This window comes from Pan troglodytes, chromosome X (assembly GCF_028858775.2).
Source record: "Pan troglodytes isolate AG18354 chromosome X, NHGRI_mPanTro3-v2.0_pri, whole genome shotgun sequence".
NCBI classification, from domain to species: Eukaryota; Metazoa; Chordata; class Mammalia; order Primates; family Hominidae; genus Pan; species Pan troglodytes.
This window is the reverse complement of record NC_072421.2, coordinates 23,011,245-23,032,214: the sequence shown is the minus strand read 5'-3', so window position 1 is coordinate 23,032,214 and position 20,970 is coordinate 23,011,245.

Sequence of the window (20,970 nt, the reverse complement as noted above, 5' to 3'; positions counted from 1 at the left end):
CATCAATTATTCTTAGGTTTGGTCATTTAACATAATCCCAGGCTTCTTGGAGGTTTTGTTCATATTTTCTTACTCTTTTTTCTTTGTTGGATTGGGTTAATTAGAAGATCTTGTCTTCGAGCTCTGAATTTATTTGTTCTCTTGTTCAGTTCTATTGCTGAGACTTTCCAGAGCATTTCGCATTTCTAAAAGTGTGTCAAAAGTTTCCTGAATTTTTTATTGTTTTTTTCTTTAAGCTGTCTATTTCCATGAATATTTCTCCCTTCACTTTTGTATCATTTTTTGGATTTCCTTGCTTTGGGCTTCACCTTTCTCTGTTCCCTCCCTGATTAGCTTAATAACTAACCTCCTGAATTCTTTCTGGAATTCAGGAACCATGTTTTCTGGTTCCTTCTCATTTGGGTAGGCTCTGTCAGAGGGAAGGTCTAGGGCTGAAGGTTGTTGTTCAGATTCTTTTGTCCCACGGGGTGTTCCCTTGATGTAGTACTCTCCCTCTTTTCCTATAGATGTGGCTTCCTGTGAACCGAACTGCAGTGATTGTTGTCTCTCTTCTGGGTCTAGCCACCCAGCAAGTCTACCTGGCTCTGGGCTGGTACCGGGGGTTGTCCACACAGAGTCCTGTGATGTGAACCGTCTCTGGATCTCTCAGCCACGGATACCAGCACCTGCTCCAGTGGAGGTGGCAGAGGGTGCAATGGACTCTGCAAGGTTCCTTAGCTTTAGTGGTTTAACGCTCTATTTTTGTGCGGGTTGGCCTCCTGCCAGGAGGTGACGCTTTCCAGAAAGCATCAGCTGTAGTAGTGTGGAGACTGACCGGCAGTGGGTGGGGCCCTAGAACTCCCAAGATTATGTGCCCTTTGCTTTCTACTACCAGGGTAGATAGGGAAGGAGCATCAGGTATCAGGTGGGGGTGGGGCTAGGTGTGTCTGAGCTCAGACTCTCCTTGGGTGGGTCTTGCTGCGGCTGCTGTGGGGGATAGGGGTGAGATTCCCAAGTCACTGGAGTTGTGTACCTAGGAGGACTATGGCTGCCTCTGCTGAGTCACGCAGGTTGTCAGCGAAGTGGGGGAAAGCCAGCAGTCACAGGCCTCACGCAGCTCCCATGCAAACTGAAGGACCAGTCTCGCTCCCACTGTGCCCCCCACCAACAGCCCCAAGTCTTTTTCCAGGTGGAGGGCAAGATTGACTTGAAAACTTGCCCCAGGCTATCTGCCTCCCAGCTGTGAGAGAAAAGGGCTTTAGTTCTTCCTCTGCCTGTGAAGTCTGCATACCCAATTTGTGTCCTCCCCCGAGTTCTGGCTAGGAGGCTTCTCTCCTCACTCAAATTGTTACGAAGTTCAGCTAGAGAATTCCTTCTCCCTGTGGAGTTTTACCCCCTGTTCCTCTGGCCACCCTCCCAATGGATCCCTGTGGTGCCAGGCAGGAATGGGCTGCTTGGGGACCCAGCGAGCTCCCAGGGCCTTTCTGCTGCTTCCTCTACCCTTGTATTTCACTCCTCTCTCTAACTTGACTCAGCTCCAGGTAAAGTTGGAAACTTCTCCTGCAAACAGACCTTCAGCTTCTGCAGTGATTCGGGAGAGGCAGTCTCCCTTTCTCACCTTCACAATTGGGGCACTCACAGTATTTGGGGTGTCTCTCGGGCCCTGCAGGAGCAGTCCGTTTCCTTCAGAGGGTCTGTGGGTTCTCTTGGGATTGCTGGTTTCTTCCTGCAGTGGATCTGGAGCTCAAATTCACAATGCAAGGCCCCGCTTCACAATGCAAGGCCCCGCTTCACAATGCAAGGCCCCGCTTCACAATGCAAGGCCCCGCTTCACAATGCAAGGCTGCGCTTCACAATGTAAGCCTCCGCGTGCTGCTCTATCTGGAGCTGCAATCTAGTCCTGCCTCCCATCTGCTATTTCTTGAATCCTCAAGAAAGAATTTAGTATCAATTATTGGCCTACAGTATAAACTCCTTGAGATCAGGGACAACCTTTTTGTTCTCAATATCTAGAACCTAATGTTAATCCTGTCAATTATTCTTAAACTATTGAATGGGATATGATGCCTCTCCTAAGGATCTTTGCAATTAAAACCTTATCTCTAAATAGAATGATTTAATCTCCTAATAAAGACATTACAAGGGAAGTGGGGCATAGAAGGTATTTTTTGCAGAACATCCTTCCAGTATTCCTGAAAAAAATACCACATTGGTTGACTTTTTTGTCTGAACATGAAGCAGGTTAGAGTGCTGGAAGCAGATATGGCGAGAGGAACCCATCAATCCTCCTCCCCTGAGAGGTGAGCATTATTCCTACTTGTATAGCAGGAGCCTGGCAGTAAAGAGACGGGCACATTCAAATGGTGTGAGCTTAACAAAGGACTATTAAAAGGAACCCAACAATGGATAATCCAGTACTCTGGGAATAGCGTATAAAGAAGCTGTTACGACTCTTATGCCTGAGAAGGCAAGGGCACAGGCAATCTAACAGGAGTTGTAGCCTTCAGTAGAAGCAGCCAACCGGCAATGACTGGGCAGGGAAGGAGATGAGAGAATAAAAACCCTGATCTCATTCTCCTCTCCTCCTACCTACCTAGCTCTTCCTGGGGCTTCATTGGCCAAAATCAACTAGGGGCTAAAAAGCAAGGCAACCCATAGGAGCAGACAATAAGAATCAACCTGCTAGGACAGAGCAGGATGGGAAAAAAGCAGAAGGTGGACCTGGAGTGGCAGATGGAAAGGATCCAGGCTTCTACTGAAACAGCTTGCTAACAAGCATGACAACTTCCATGCAAGCTTTGGCAGGACAAGCCCAGTTCTGACCCCTGATTCACAAAATCTTGTATTCACCTCTGGTCTCCACGGGTCTGCCCTCATGAGAGTAAGAGCAAGAGTCATCATACCTAGGAGAAAATTGTCAGGGTTTATTGTTCCTTTCAAAGCCACAAAAAAGCATCTCTACTTTGTCCAAGCTTTGCCTGAGGTAGAAGATGTTGTATTTTAAAGCCTTGATTTAAGTGAGAAAGTCTCTCCACTCCCAAAACTGAATGATGTGCATGGCTGATTCCATGGTCCTGCCCACAGCCCAGTCACATCTTAACCCACCTGAAAGTTTCCAAGCTCTTTAAAATGACCACATCTGTTGGGTTCTAGGCCTATAGGCTCCTTTCTGTGAAGACAAAAGAACTTGGCTGTCTTGTAAGATTGGATTCATCTTTTGAAGCAGCGGCATTCTGGTAGAGAACAATAACTTCCCATAGCTTCTTGCAAGTGCAGCTTGCTGGAAAGAAATAGTGTTTCCTCCCGCCCCCCAACCCAGAGGGCTTTAAGAGAAAACCAACTGGAAAGATCTGTTGGAGCCACAAAAGCGGATTCTCTTTCTCCTTCTTTTCTCCTTTATATCTTATTTTACTTTAGCCATAAAACATGCATCGGATTCTAGAAATTAAAGCCCATCTCAGCTTTAATGAGGCCAATTTCTGTGCTGATATAATAGTTGACAGCAATGCAGGCTTGTTTATTCTTCACTGAAATGGATGTCCCACCAAAATTCACAGGAATATACCAAGAATATAATGAAATAAAAGTTTTTAGAAATCCGTTTGAAAAATATACCAGAATAATCAAAGATTCTATATTAGTAAAAGGCCTTAATAGTACTCTTTTGTATATAAATGTAGTCCTCCATGCTTGGGAACCAACTGTCAAAAGACTGTAAGTTTCAAAAGAATGGGTTTAAGATAAGCCAATATGATGTCAAATTTTGTGGAGTCCAGATGGTTCTGTTGAACTTGTCTTTGGCTGCTTGGTTTGTGGGGATTTTTCTTCTGAGAGCTAAATAAACGTGGGTGGTAGAAACATAGCTAGCAACCCAAGAAATACACATGAATCACTGTAGTAAATGTTTCAGAGTATGTGCCCATCCTGAGCTCCACTTCATCAATCCTCCTCCCTCTGAGAAGTGAGACCCCGAAGCCACGTCGTTGCCGTGTCTCCACCACTTGTTGACCACAGCTAATTGGACCAAAAGTAGGCACTTAACTCAGGGAAACCAATTCAGAACCTATATTGGCAGAAAAAAAAAAAAAAAACTCTTTCGCCATTCGGTATTGGGACACAGAAAGGTCAGTAAAACTACCTATAGGCAGTCATCTTATAAACTGATAGAAACTTGACTAAAGGCCACCATTTAGAGGCAGCTATGACATTCTATGCATAAACATGGCAGAAGAATCAGCCTTGAGGAATAAAAAAAATGAAGCCACTAATAGAGATGAGAAGATATAAAAGACCATATACTCCAAAGAGAGATATGAATACAGATAGGAGAGGTCTGCCTTGAATTATATTGACTTTCCAGGTCCTGTTTCCAGTCCCTACTGAGGCCTGATTGTAGGTATTGCCCTTAAGATCTTGGAGATATCCTTGTATCTATTCAAGAAATATCACCTTTTGCTTAACCCACTTTGGATTTTACCATCAAAATTATTTGTGGACATAATTAACTCTGGAAAGAGCAAATCAGGCATCTCAGGACTTTAGCTTCCAGAAGCAGTATCATGTAGGCACAGGGATTCCCAAAAAAGTGTTGAGCCTGGTTCTCTAACATCAGGATGGAGTATGTCAAAGGGAATCTTTCTACAGGATTGAAGGAGACAGGATGATTGGCAGTCCATCCACAGAAGATGGAGTTACATGAGGCAGCTATTAATTCCTTGGCACTGATAGGTGGGTAGGGTATGCTAGGGGCAGGGATTCTTCAAGGGACTTGCTTCCTTACTCTGTTCTTTTTCAACGCTTTACACTCAGCAGAACCCCAAGACGTGTGTTTACATTTTGCTGTCACCCGTAGCATTGCCTGTTTTATGCATCAGCCTGATCTTCATTTTAACCATACCAAGCTTATGATGTTGTTACTGACCCTACCAAATCACACTTGTTTAATTCAGCAAAGATAAAAACATTGAAGTTAAATGTAAAGCAGTGCCTTATAAAATATGTAACATTTCCTAAAAAATGACACAGTGTACTTTTGTTTTTCAAAGCTCTTGCTTGTTGTTGACGTAACATCTCCAGGTAGTGATAAAGTTTGGGTTATGTGCCCTGTTTCAAAAGGCTTTTTACGTATTCTGTTAGTGCTCCCTATAGAAATCCCATGAGTCTGGAACCGCAGGTGTTAATAAACTTATTTAAATGGAAAAAGTGAGGCTCAGTAAGTCAAATGCAGCCACCCAATGTTTTTCAGCTGATATGTGAATGAGTAGGGACACAAATTTGGAAGTTGTAACTCTGAAACCTATACTCTTTCCACTCTAGAAGAAATGTAGAATTCTGCAGAATGTCTAAAATGCAGTCTTTATCGTGGGAACCTATTTAACATGGGTTCTCACTACAGTGTTTCTAGTTAATAAAACATGAGAGTAAGACTATATCTGACTCGTTCATACATTCCTAGCACATAGAAGAATATGGAATATGTGAAAGGTGTGTGACTTGGGGTGGGCTTGCCAGAAACAAACTCTGAAATAAGGATTCATGTGAAAATGGATTATTAGGAGGTGTTCTCAGGAAACCAGTAGGGATCTAGGGAAATGGGACTAGGAAGGGAAGGAAATCAAGCAAGGATAGTACATTAATTCCCAAGGATAGTAACTTTGACTCAATCCCATAGGCAAGTTCTGGAGAGAGTCTAGGTCACACCTCAGAGTGGTCCCCATAAGGGGAAACTGTGACTGGAGCATTTATCTCTTCCCACCTATCAATCATTTTTTAAGGGATGCCCACAGAGGGATGTAAATTTCTAGGCACTTTTAGTTATTCAGGCAAAATGGGCCTTTGTCAGTTTGAGGGCAAACCTTTGACAATGCAACACAGATGCTGGCTTCTGAGAGTAACAGCACACCAGGAGTCATGTGCACAGAAATGAAAAAGGGATCCAAGGAAATATGGACAGCACAATGATGGCATCTGGCACAGTGTTCAATAAATAGTTGTTGAATGAAAGAAATCGAGGAAGAAAGGATGAAAAAAGGCAGGAAGGAAGGAGGAAGGGAGGAAAGATGTAATATTATCTAAATATCGTAGCAACATTTGGAGATAGATACATTTTTCTCCATTTTTCTGATGAAGGAACTGAAGCTCAGAACGATTACAAAGTTTGCTTAGGTAACACAGCTTGTAATAGTAGAGTCAAAATTCAGGCATGTCTACCTAGCTCCAAAGCCTCTGTACTTTCACTACTCTATCACATCAAGCTGTCATTCACATGCTGCCTGACCTCCATAGAAACTGCCTGACCACCTTTTTTAACCCACCAAGAGTCGGCTGTCATGGGTGAAAATCTGGACCACGTTGTAGCATCCACATACCTTTGTCCCAAGCACACATCTTCTCTTGTGTCCTAAGATCTTGTCCATTTGAAACAGGATTAGAAAAAAGGAGTTGGACATACAGATGTTCAGATAAGAAGTGTTGACACCATTCCCTATGCAAAAACAATGAAAGATGCCAAGGCCTAATGAAGAGTCCAGTCTCCTGAACTCTCCTGGCATTTTCAGCAGACTGCAGTTTTCTGAGAATGTCTGTGTTTTCCAGAGCATGTCTGCTCAGAATGTATGAGCCAAAACCTCCTAGGGATTTTCCATCAGTTGTTTATATTGTGACTGGATCTACTCCAATGAGTTTATTATAAATAAGATAGAGTGATGGGGGTTTTTTTCATGAATTGAGACTGAAAATTGGTTTTAAATATTGTTTTCAGCTCTAGACTAACTATAAATAGCATTTAGACTGATTGCACTATTAGCAGTTAAAGGGTGCTGAGTTTTAAGGGATTACAACCTGATTTAATATAATTATGAAACCAAATTATAATTAGAGGGGTTTGGTAGGCGGTTATAAGAAGCAGCTATTTCCTTTTTTGTATAATACTAACACATATCCTATTAAACATACAATTTTCTTTTAAAAGAGGAGAGAGGAAATAGAATTTTAAATGTTCCCAAGCTTAGTGCTCTAGTTGTGGCATTAGCTAGCCTCTGCTTTCCTCTAGGATTCTTCTATCTTTCTCCACCAGTCTCCATCACATCCATCCAATCTGTCTCATTAAACATCCTAACTACCCTCTTAACTTTAATTTCAAAACAGGACTAAACTGAGGCTGATAAGAGGTCATTGGGTCTATTAAGGGTATTCCTTAGGGCCAAACTGTGAAATCAGATTGAATTTCATCTTTACCTTCCTGTCTTGTGCCTTCTTAACCTTTCAGTGCCCCCCTCATTCCCCACCAAGTTTCCAGAGTGGTCATACCATGAAGAATTGATGATTGATAATCACTTAAGTTGTGGAGCTGTTTCAAAGGCACTGTCTTTTATGGTAGACCAAAATTAATAAATAAATAAAGTAATGATGAACCTAAAAGGGGCTTCCTGAAGCTTCACAAAGCAGTCCACATAAAGTATGATCTAGTTCACTGCATGGGCTATGTAAACTAAGATAATGCCTGCTTTTACAACTCCTTTTAATAAGAAATTTAACCTCCCTGTAATGGAGAAAATATAACCTTAGCACAGATGATTACTCCACAGAACTATATCTCTGTTAATCTCCCCTCTGGACATCAAAGTAACCTCAGCTTTGTCCTAGATGATACACAGCTGACCACAGAAATATAAATCCCAGACAGCCCAGCATAGTTCAGAAAAACCATTCAACAGACCTGTAGACTCATGAGGAGTCTCCCTGAGTCTCCTCACGGTTCAACAAATGGAGGTTGTTTTAAACAACTTAGCTTTAGAGTGGTTTGTTATGTGGCAATAGCTAACTGATTCAGGACTAGTACCTCATCATGTGTAAGCTAACATTATACAGAGCATATACACAAAAAGAAGTACCCTGGAAGAAAGACAGATGGTGTTAGGCTATAACTACATGAACACACACACACACACACACACACACACACACACACCCATACCCATGATGCAGTGTATTCCTTTACTATTTGATCCATCAAACTTGAAAAGGATGGGTTTAGACACTGCTCATAATTTATGAAAAATTAGTGCCATGGTTTGGATAGTTTGGCCCTGCCAAGTCTCACGTTGAAATTTGATCCCCAGTGTTGCTGGTAGAGCCTGGTGGGAGGTATTTGGATCCTAGGAACAGATCCCTCATGAACGGCTTGGTGCCATTCCCTCAGAGGAGTGAGTTCTCACTCTTAGTTCCTGTGAGAACCAGTTGTTGAAAAGAGCCTGGCATCTCTCTCTCTCCCTCTCTCTGTCTCTCCCTCTCCCCGTCTCCATCTCTCCCTGCTATGTGATCTCCACATGCCACCTCCCCTTTGCCTTCCATCATGAGTGGAAGCAACTTAAGCCCCTCATCAGATGCAGATACTGGTGCCATGCTTCTTGTACAACCTTCAGAACTGTGAGCCAAATAAACCTCTTTTACTTATAAATTGCCCAGCCTCAGGCATTTCCTTATAGCAACAGAAACAGACTAATACAGAACTAAGACAAAGTTTTAAATCATTATTCGCCATTATCTGGAGACTGCAAAACAGCCTGCTTTAGCTCCCCCCATCTTTGCATTTTTTTATTATTAAGACATTCTCTTCACCGTGACATCCTTGCCTCATGTGGCCCGGGGACATATTTCTGCACCTTTTTTCCTATCAATTATCCTGAGTGATAAAAAAGAAGATAAAATAGTAGATCTGAATTTATCCTGAAAAATGTATATTTTGTGAGTTAGATCCCAAGCACAGCCCTTCCCAGTAGCTGATGCCCAAGACCACTTGCAAGGCATGCCCTTTACTACTCTAGGCTAGTGTGGATTTCCATCCCTGATTGGTAGGCAGTTTTCCTAGGAATTACCTGAGTCTTGCTTAGAGGCTTATCTGTGTATTATAGAAAACTGATAACTACCCAAATCAGCTGCACTAAGGACTATGGATTTTTCAAACAATAGCATCAAAGCTTGTTTGTTTTTTTTTTTTTTTCTAGAAATAGTGCATGCATCCTTTTTTTTTAAGGGACCAGGCCTCATCTCTTATCCTTAGGATCCATAGTTCTTGAAACTACTTCTTATAATGTCATCTGCAGGTTTTCAAAGTGTTTTCAAATCTCATTTCATCTTCATAACAATCTTGAGACAGACAGGGAACTAAGTATCAGAAAATTAAATTGGTTTTCCTGAGGTCATGCCAGATAGTTAAATGGCAAAGACCATTTCACCACAAACTCCTATATATTTTTCAAGTTCAGTTTTAAATGCTGCCCCCTCTGTGAAGCCTCCCAGACTCCACAGGCAGAATTAAAGGCTCTGTGCTCATAGCGCTTTATGATATTACCAGGTGTTCTAGTTTAGTCCCTACTGGAAGGTGGTTTCTCCAAACCTCAGGAAAACCATGTCTTCTTCATCTTATCCACAGTGCTCAGCGTTATACAAAGAGCTCTTCAATACCTGTTTAGTAGATGCATTAATTAATTCACAGATGATGACTTTTTTAGTACAAACCATATAAATATCCTCTGGCAGTGGTGTAGGGAAGAAGAAAAATCACAAGTCTAGAATGTAGAACTCAGGTAGAATCCTGGCTCTGACACTTATTAAATGAGTCACCTTGGATTCACCTCACTGAGTCTCCATTTCCTTATCTGCCAAGGATTTTCTTTTACAACCACATGGTTAAGGCTAGTTTCCAACAGTGTGATTACACTATAGTCAGTGAATACAAAAAAAAAAAATGAGTGGGAAAAAAGAAAAGAGGCAATAAAAAGAAATGGCAGAAATAGACCATGGCAAGTTTAATCATGTAACAAGAACGACAATTCAGAGGCCCCATAATTACCTTTCTAACTTTATTTAATCATTCAGAGTATAACTTTCAAACTCCTACAATGTATAAAATGCTTAGCTCTGTGCATGTAGTTGAGTGAAAGCATAATCTCTCCAGTCTTCAATATAGCATAGCAGCTTTTTGTGGAGAGGGGATAATCCTGAATGTCTCATCTTTTGTTACTGCTAGGACTTCAGTGGAGAAAACCATTTTTCCTAGTAACAATACTTGCTCAGACTTGACTAGTATTTTGCAACTTCAGTGGTGGTAGTGATGATTTTGCAAAATATACAGCATTCTCCATATCAGAGACTGTAATATACGAGCAAACCCCCATCCAATCACCCTTCCACCTTATATACATATGTTACTTGGTAACCACAGATTTAGACAGATTCATTTTTGCTCCAACCTAAGGATGCTCCTATTCTTGTGCTCTACATCTCAGAGAGGATGAATGCTGACCATGCCCTGGGAAGAATAGGAACCTGGGTAAATAATCAACCCACTCCTACACATCAAGCAAGATATTAAAGAGTTTCAGTATGACTGTCATTTCCTCTACTGGCAGGGAGCGATAAAGGAAACATACATTCCTATTGTCTGTCCACCCTTCAGAGTGATGGATTACCTGGATGGGAAGGGGTATTGCTCCTGGGCTCCAGAGAATTATAGATAGCTCTTCATGAATGTTAATATCAAATGGTGGGGCAAAACTGTCACAGCAGAGGCAAGAAGTCTCTGATAATCCATTCTTCCTTTAGTTTGTGCTCCAAAAATAAATCAGCAATGTCTTTTACCTTCTCCCATTTCCCACATATTATTTCCTTTAGAAAGTAAGTAATAACATCATCCTTCCTTCACTAATGGCTGGGTTGGCCATAATTTGAGGCTTAAAAGCAGGATAATGTGTTTCAAATAGAGGTTCTAGGAGGCTGGACATCAACACTCTGTTACAAGAGAATATTGGTAATAGTCTGCCAACCAGAAGGTTGACCTGGTTTGTTATAGTGGAAAGTTTTAACAAGTAGAATATCATAAATAAAGCCTATGATTATTAATACTAACATCAAGGCTCTAATTAAAATTCTCTGGGAATGGGGTGTTTCCAGAAAATAATTAAGGATTTACCTGAGAACCCACTTTATTTCACCATTTGCAGTAAAAAGTTTTAAAACTCGTTTCCCCCTTTTTAACCTTCATAAATGTGAGTTACTTTTTATCAACTGAAGGCTGTGTAGTCCCCTAAAGTCCTCATTGTAAAGGTGACTGTACTTCAGATGGAGATGGAAAGGCATAAAACATGTGAACAATCAGCCTTAATGGATCTGACCCAGGACCATTCCCTGGAAGTTGTTTTACTAGCTAAATCCCTGATGTCAATTGGTTTTCTGACCATTGGCCTCTATATCTTATAAGTCTAAGCAAAGCAATTCCCAGCATTTGGCTTCACTAAGCTAGAGTTTACAGTAGGAGGAGGCAATTATACTGTTTTGTGATGAATGTTAGCATTATATTAGAGCTCAACCTTTAAAAAAAAAACTTTTAAAAGAGGTTTTTGAAGGGGAACATAGAGTGATTTTAAGATAAGGACACACATCTCATTACCTTCTGTTCATCTCTCCCCACCCCAGCAGTCTTTGCTTAAGGACAAGCACGCATGGCTGTGAATTTTCAGTCATCAAGGCTGGCTGCTTTTTTGGTGGACAAAATATTGGTATAGATGTCAGACTCTGCAGGAATCATTAAGACCATAGACCAAAAGTCCACAAAAACATATTTCCTCAGAAAATAATCCTAAACCATTTTGGTTCAACTTGATTTATAAGAGAAATGAAAATATTCTAACAAGCAAATATGAAAATTTGTCTTTACCCTAAAGGAGTGCTATTTACTTGCTATGAACTAAAATTCCCAAGATTTGTTGCACATGATTCAGTCAGAGACCAGTCTGCTGTGGAGTCATTTAAAATCCCTGCTCAGGGAGCATCAGAGGTGCCCATGACAGCTGAGCTGGATGTATGCTCAGGAAGGGGAAAATAAAAACAATAGGACTGCATTCCCTACTGCATTATCAACTTTAGACTCCTTCATGTGAAAGATCAACCTGTGCCTCTGTAAATGTTTCACTTTCAGATTTCACCTCTGAGACTGTGAGGGAGAATATACTTTCATTATTTGAAACAGTCAGTGACTTTTTCAACTTTCTAGACACAAAGTGTCAAGCCAGTGTGACCGTGTCGAGCCTTATAGGTGACCTCATGAGAAGCTAGAGGTGGAAAAGAGAAAGTTCTACTTTCAACCATATTACCAATGGAGAGATTAAAAAAAAACCATATATATATCTATATATATATGTAGATATACATGCACATATGTATATCTATATATATACACATAAAATATTCGTATGTGTGTATATATACACATAATTATCCATATCTATGTCCATAACCATATATATATATATATATATATATATATGTCTGTGTGTATGCGTGTATATATCTCCATGGTGTCCACATCTGTGGATTCAACCAACCATAAATCAAAAATTTCCACAAGGTTCCAAAAGCAAAATTTTGAATTTGCCGTGCACCAAGTACTATGTTGAATTCACACAAACATGTAGGCATTGTGTTAGGTATTATAAGTTACCTAGAGATGATTCGAAGTATAAAGGAGGATATGTGTAAGTTATATGCAAATACTACACCATTTTGTATAAGGGACTTGGCATTCATGAATTTAGGTATCCAAATGAGGTACTGGAACAAATCCCTCATGGATACCAAGGTATGACTGTATGGTGTGTTGGGGGGTGTGTGTGTGTGTGTGTGTGTGTGTGTGTGTGTGTGTGCGTGCAACCTGTATACCCTGAATCCAGTTTATACTGACAGATGAGCTACTACTTAAATAACCATTCACCACTGACTGTCTTCAAGAATTGGAAGCTGCTGTTTCCATGATGAAAGATCTAATTCATAATAGTATACTACATTAAAAGGGAAACATACCAGTCTAGTGCATCAACCTAAATTAAGCTTTAGTAAATTTTCAGACTTACGTAAATCATTTCTGTTGGACCTGAAGAAAAATTCTTTAATATCTGATGAAGACCACATTTGAGTTGGCTATCTTATTGCATATGCAAAGTGAACTAATACTTATTACCTTAAGGAGTTTATCATTTCACATCATATATTAGAACTTGAAAATGTATAATTAACAGTGGTTATGCGATGGCTACATGACATCACATTTTTTCTGCTTACTCCGAATCTCTCTGTACCATCACCATCTGGGTCCACAGACGCTTGCTCCGCCTCAGCCGCTTTCATGGCCTACCATCTCCCCTTAGGCTAGTGTGGTTTCACCACCTGAAATCAATCAGTTACTTGTCTCAGGAGTGCTTGTGCTTTGCTTTAGCCTCTGCTGTGCAGCCAGGTTACCAGGCACTTGCCTGGCATTTCAGACTCCTACACTGAATTCGAATGGAACACTACTCCACAGGAGATGGGATGGAACATTCTCCTGGATACCAAAGCGTCAGGGTGATACAACTTAGAAGTGTAGGGAGTTCATGGGCCGGGCGCGGTGGCTCATGCCTGTAATCCCAGCACTTTGGGAGGCCGAGGCGGGCAGATCACGAGGTCAGGAGATCGAGACCATCCTGGCTAACACGGTGAAACCCCGTCTCTCCTAAAAATACAAAAAAAATTAGCCGGGTGTGGTGGCGGGCGCCTGTAATCTCAGCTGCTCGCGAGGCTGAGGCAGGAGAACGGTGTGAACCCAGGAGGCAGAGCTTGCAGTGAGCCGAGATCGCGCCACTGCACTCCAGCCTGGGTGGCAAAGAGAGACTCCGTCTCAAAAAAAAAAAAAAAAAAAAAAAAAAAAAAAAAAAAAGGAGTGTAGGGAGTTCACTCCCTTTTGGACAAACTCTTAACCAGTGGCAAACAGGATATGAGACAGCCAGGCACATAAATTCTCTTTCCATCCTTCCTTCCGTGGATTGTTTGTAGGCACGGGTTATCCAAATAGCTTGTATGCAGACATCCACAGATATCCTGACTAAGTGGACACATCTGTCAAGCAATCTGCGTTGTCTTTTTTTGGCTCATTGTGATGCACCATCACACATGACTTTGCACGGCTCCCCTTTCTTCCTCAGTGGCCTGGGTTTGCACCTCCCCAGTGAAGTACCAGTGCTTAATCCTTGCCTCAGGTTCTGGGGAACCTGATCAAAGACAGTTGGTTAGAAACCATCCCTACATTTTCAAATGTATGTATTTCTCAGCCAAATAGTGGGGCACAGTCCATTGTATACATTATTATGATGTTTTGAGTCCCTAAAGCATTAACAGCCAAGTTGTTAACATGTGTTTTAAGTTTTTGTATTTATATGCAACGAGAAAACAATGCCACTCCATTTAAATCCAAAACTGCCAATGTGGACATAGGTACCGACTTATTGTTACGCTGTGTTAAAAGGGAAGAGCATGATAAGGTCCTATTTTGTCTTTTCCTTAAATTCTATGATCACAATAAAATTTATGTGAAATTTGGAGTCACAAAGAATGTGAATGTTTTCTCAGCTCTGCCACCTACTTAGCTGAGCAATCTTAATCAAATTAAACTCTCTGAGCTCCCTCCTCTATAATGTGGCACAATAATACATATTTCATAATGCTATTATAAAACAACCAGCCCCGTGCTTAGAATGTTGAGTGTTCAATATTTGGTAGTAATATATGTTATTATTGTAGCTTTCCAATTAAGCAAGAAAGAAAAAGTTGAGTTTTTTTATTGAACTTTTGGAAGCACTGGGTTGAATTTGAATGACAAAAAGGTATTTTGCTTACAACTGATAGAATTACAACCCAAATAAGTTTAGACAACAAAGGGAAATTCCTGACTCTGATAACACAGAGAGAAGAATGGATCTGGCCTCAAACATCAGGTCTCAGATACCATGGTCTGTGCCTTCTTACCCTCCATCGATCAGGCCCTCTTTCCTCTGTGTGTTGGCCCTAATCTCTCCTTCTGCAGATCTCTTCTATGATGTTCAACAACATGTCCAGGCTTACCTCATCTCAGTTTAGCAACTTCAGTGAAAAGAGAAGGAACTTTTTCCCGATATTTACATATCAATTCTATGGGAAGGGCACTAGGCCTCTGATTGTTTCACATGCTCACCTCTTGGACCAACCATAGCTGTTAGGGGGCTTGCATCCTAGGACGGGCCTGGTCTGATCACTTGTCGAACACAGTAGTCAAGGGGACAAAATCTATCATTTAAAGAAGGGAGCTGAGAAGGCTTCCTTAAGCATAGTCGTGTAAATGTGTGTGCACATGCACGCACCCCCAGGAGCCACTGTGCAGGGATCAGCAAACTTTTTTCTGTAAAGGACAAGAGAGGGAATAGTTCAGGTTTTGCAGGCCACATAAGGTGTCAGCTGGATATTCTTCTTTGTTTTTTCATTTGTTTTGCTTTGACAACCCTATACAAGTGTAAAAAGTGTTCTTGGCTTGCTGGCTGTACAAAAACAGGCCACACAAGGTTTGTACAGTGGCATGGATGAGAAATTTTGAAACTATCTTCTGTATATTTTCAGCTTCAGCAAATGAGTAAATATGTTGAGGATGATAGAAGCTAAATGTCTCACTATTGGGGGACTTACACATATAGAAACAGAGGATACAAAAATACACCCTGTGGAGCTGAGTTGGAATTGAGAGTATAAGTATGAACTAATATGAGATGGATTGAGAGATTATATATAATCTGTGGGGGTGGCTGAGCGTATATGTGTTTGTGTATACAGTCGTCCCTCGGTACCCACAGAGGATGGGTTCCAGGGACCTCCCACATAAACCAAAATCTGCAGATGTTCAAGTCGCTTATATAAAATGGCATATTTGTATATAACCTATGCACATCCTCCCATATACTTTAAATAATCTCTGTTACTTCTAATACCTAATATAACATAAATGCTATGGAAAAAGTTGTTATACGGTATTGTTTGGGGAAGAATGAGAAGGAAAAACTCTGTACGTGTTCAGTACAGATGCAACCATCCTTTCTTTTTTCGAATATTTTTTATCCACAGCTGGTTGAATCCAGAGATGGTGAGCCCATGGATATGAAGGCCCAACTGTGTGTGTGTGTGTGTGTGTGTGTGTGTGTGTGTGTGTGTGTGTGTAAAGAGAGAGAGAGAAGCACAATATAAACAACTGGAGAATCTGGGAAAAGAGTATATGGGAGTTCCTTGTACTGTGCTTACAAGTTTTCTTTTTCATGTATTTCATTTATTTATTTATTTTTCATTTATAAATATTTTTTAAAAAGAAAAACAGGCCACCTGCCAGTTTTGCCAACCCCTGCACTATAATGCAACCCCAATATAACCCTCGCACATAGTGCAAGCAAAACGACTGTGAAAGTTTGTTCATCATGGAATTGATATGTTGAATACAGGTATAAATATTTAGACTTTTAGAACTCTAGTGAAAAGGTATGAGGAGGAGCAGGGAATTAAGTACACTATTTCTATCTAGCAGTCAACAAACAAATTTTTTTTTCTTTTTTTTTTTTTTTTTCTTTTTTGAGACGGAGTCTCGCTCTTTCGCCCAGGCTGGAGTGCAGTGGCGCGATCTCGGCTCACTGCAAGCTCCGCCTCCCGGGTTCACGCCATTCTCCTGCCTCAGGCTCCGGACCAGCTGGGACTACAGGCGCCCGCCGCCACGCCCAGCTACTTTTTTGTATTTTTAGTAGAGACGGAGTTTCACCGCGTTAGCCAGGATGGTCTCGATCTCCTGACCTCGTGATCCGTCCGTCTCGGCCTCCCAAAGTGCTGGGATTACAGGTGTGAGCCACCGCACCAGGCCCAAACAAATATTTTTGAGCATCAATCTGCCTTTGAAATTTGAAAATTAACAGCATATTCATAAATTGGGCATTGTGTTTTAAAGAGTCCAAGTTATGTATATTTTGTATATCAGTGTATAATTAAAGGGAAAGAGGAATATAATAGATATTCTAGAACTTTCTTTCTTTTTTTCTTTTTTTTTTTTTTTTTTTGAGACAGAGTCTCACTTTGTCGCCCAGGCTAGAGTGCAGTGGTGTGATCTCGGCTCACTGCAATCTCCACCTCCTGGGTTCAAGCGATTCTCCTGCCTCAGTCTCCTGAGTAGCTGGGATTACAGGCGTGTGCCATCATGCCCAGCCAATTTTTGTATTTTTAGTAGAGACGGGGTTTCACCATGTTGGTCAGGCTGGTCTTGAACTCCCGACCTCGTGATCTACGCGCCTCAGCCTCCCAAAGTGCCGGGATTACAGGCATGAGCCACCGTGCCTGGCCAATATTCTAGAACTTTCAAGGAGGCAATAGACAGAACAAAAGAACAAAGGGAGAACCTTTATAGGAGTGTCTATCCTTCCCTGTAAAGTATTCTGAATATCAAACAACGGGAGTAGAGACAGATTTAAATGTTTTCTGCCCTAATGAATTCATTTCCAAATCTGTTTTAATGTTAGACATCTTTATGAATATTAATGTTCTTGAACATAAGTAACTACAGAAAAGAATATTCAGCATTCCCCTCCCCACTCCACCCACTCCCTCTGTCATTGCTCCTATGCCCTTTTAATGTCATTGTCTAACAGTAAGAGGTAGAACATTGACGAGCCTAAGGTTATTGCTCAAGATTAAGCAAGTACAGCAAAATAAGTTACCATTTAGGAGAATCCATATCACTGAGTCCCATTTCTAAAGATTTACCTCTTAACATTAAACCAGTGGTTTTGAAATCAGAGAATCTGAACTTGCATAGGAAAAATATATCTCTGTTTTCACTAATCACTAACTGAAAGTTAGCATTTCCTTGAGTTTTAAACATAGTCAACAAATCACAGTGGCTTTGTCACAAATCATACGTATTTTCATATTATATTATACATATTACTTTTTCATAGTACATCATATATATTATATTGAAGATGTTGCAGATATCTCATATCTCAAAATGTCATTTCTGCTCATCACTACTTAGAGAGTTCAATAGTCAGATCTGCTGCTAGGTCTGGACTATTTTTTATATATTTTATATATTAATAAAATATATTTAATATATAATATATTAATAAGCACAAATACTAGCATCAAATTTGTGTGTTAATATTTTGACATTTATAACTGCAATGTAATTAGTTTCCTGTGTAATCCTATGTATTTTATTTTATTCATTTAAAAACATTTTTTGAGAAGTGGTCCATAGGATTCCACAGCCTATGAAAGATGCTACAGTACAAAAATGTTTAAAAACGGGTGCTTTAGATAAAGTTGACTATGCCCTCCTACTTGAAATCTTTTTCTCTCTTGGTTTTCTCAGGATTACACTCTCCCGATTGTCCCTTGTATTAGTCTGTTCCGTGCAGCTATAGAGGAATACTTGAAGCTGGTTACCTTATAAAGAAAGGAGGTTTGTTTGGCTGTTGGTTCTGCAGGCCATACAAAATGCATGCACGAGCATCTGCTTCTGGTGAGGGCTTCATTGAGCTTCCAATCATGGCAGAAGGGGAAGGAAAAAGGGGGTTGGCGTCACATGGAAAGAGAGGGAGCAAGAGAGAGGAGGAGGTACCAGGCTCTTTTTAAAAACAAAATCTTGTGGGAACTAAGAATGAGAACTCACTTCCTCATAAGAATGACACCAAGCCCTTCGTGAGGGATCTGCCCCCATGATCCAGTCATCTCTCACCAGACCCCACCTCCAACATTGGGGATCAAATTTCAACATGAGCTTTGGAGGGGACAAATATCCAAAGTATATCATCTCTCTATCTCCCTGGCCAGTCTCCTTTGCTAGTTTTTCCTCTTCTCTTTGACTTCCATATTGGAGCATTCTGTGCCTCGCTCTTGGGCTCCTTTCCCTTCTCTATCTGTCCTCTAACTAGGTGATCCCATCCCACCCATGGTCTTAAAGACCATTGATAAGCTGATGACTGCAGAGCTTCATTTCCAGCCTATTTTTCTAACTCTTACATCTTCACTTGAAGATCTGATAGGCATCTCATGTTTAAGATGGCCAAAAGAGCACTTTTTGTCACCCTACCACTGCAAAAACCTACCCCACCTCCCAAATTTTTCCCATTTCAGGAAATGACGCCATTTTTTTCAACCAATTTCTTAAACAAAGTGTATCTTTGATTCCTGTTTTTCTCTCATGCTCTCTATTCAAACATCGGCAAGTTTCATCAACTCAACCTTCAAAACACAACCTGAGTCTGTCTGCTTCTAACTTTCTCACGTGCTGTCACACTAGTTCTAACCACCTTTATCTGTCACCTGATATACAATGGCCTCCTGTCTCATTCCTCTACCTCCATTCTTGCCCTCTAACAATTAATTTTGGATGCAGTAATAACAATTGTCTTTAAAACTTTGAAATATTTCAGAACTGCAAGCAGAAAAAAGCTTAACATAAACATATATGTTTATCACCCAGTAATACTTCTTTGTAATAATGAGACCATTATCATTCATCTACTTAAAACCATTTCATTCCTCTCTTTGGTATTTAGAGTAAAGTACCAACTCGTTACCATGGCTTACAAGGCCCTACATGATCTGCTTCTTGCCCATATCTATAACCTCCTGCTCCATCATAGTTATGGTGACCTCACTGCTGTCCCTTAAACCCACAAAGCTTATTCCCACCTTGGAAGCTTTGCATTAACTATTTTCTCTGCCTGCAGTTCTCCACCAGATCAGCGCTGCTGAGTCTTTCTTGTCCTAGCTTAAAATCTCATGAAAAGACCTTTTCTGTTCACTCAACCCATGGAATTCACTCACTAATCTCTATCGTGTCACCCTATTTTCTCTTTATTACATTATTTAAAATTGGATATTTTTGTTTATTACTTTATTTTCCTAATTAATTCTGTAAATTCCCCCTACATACTTTATAAGCTCCATGAGATATGGCATATTGCAAGCCTTGTGTAACTCTTTAACCCCAGCACCTAGTAGGTGCTCAGTAAGTATCTGGAGAAGGAAAGAAAGGAAGAGGGAGGGAATCAAGAAGGAAAGGAATGGGAAAAAAGGAAGAAGGGAGGAAATAAGGAGGAAAAGGAGGAAAGAAGAAAAGGAAAAAGGAATTTAATATTTTTAAGCACTCCATTTAAAAATTTGTCATAAAATGATTTCAAGCAGCAGCTCAATAGACATTTCCAGAGGGTGAAATTATTCCACAACACCCAGTAATGTAAAAAATAATGTCATCCTCGTATCTTAAAGGGCAGAGACAATTGTGAAAGATTATGATGGCTGATAACCGGTTTTCCAGCTTAAGAGGCCTAATTGCAAAGTGTGCTGTCCAGCCATCTTTCCCCCACTCTTGTCTCCATTCACATTACCAAGCTAATCATGAAGAGCTCAGTGTGGTCACTCACTCAGAGAACAGTGCACTAGATGAGCAGATCATCTTCTCGAGAAAAATGAGCATTAACAAGAAAATGTTTAACTGGATACCGAGAACAGAAATTAGTCCTATAGGTGGAAATTATTTTTTTCACTTCCAACTTTTATTTTAGGTTCAGGGGATACATGTGCAGGTTTGTTACATGGGTAAATTGCATGTCATGGGGGTTTGGTGTACATATTATTGTGTTACCCAGGTAATAAGCCTAGTACCAGATATGTAGTTTTTGAATCCTTATCCTCCTCCCACCCTCCACCCTCAAGTAGGCCCTGGTGTTTACTGTTCCCATCTTTATGTCCGTGAATACTCAATGTTTAGCTCCCACTTATAAGTGAGAACATGCAGCATTTGGTTTTCTGTTCCTGCATTAATTCACTTAGGGTAATGGCCTCCAGCTACATTCATGTTGCTGAAAAGGCCATAGTTTTGTTCTTTTCTATGGCAGCATAGTATTCCATGGTGTATACGTGCACATTTTATTTATCCAATCCACCGTTGATGGACATCTAGGTTGATTCTATATCTTCGCGCTTGTGAATAGTGCCCTACAGGTGAAAGTTCTAAGGCCATTCTCTCTCATGTTTTCCAAATGTTTGGTATCAGTGGATTAGTAGGTCACCAGATCTCAAAGCAAGGCGCTTCATGCTGCATAAGCAGAGTTAGGCTTG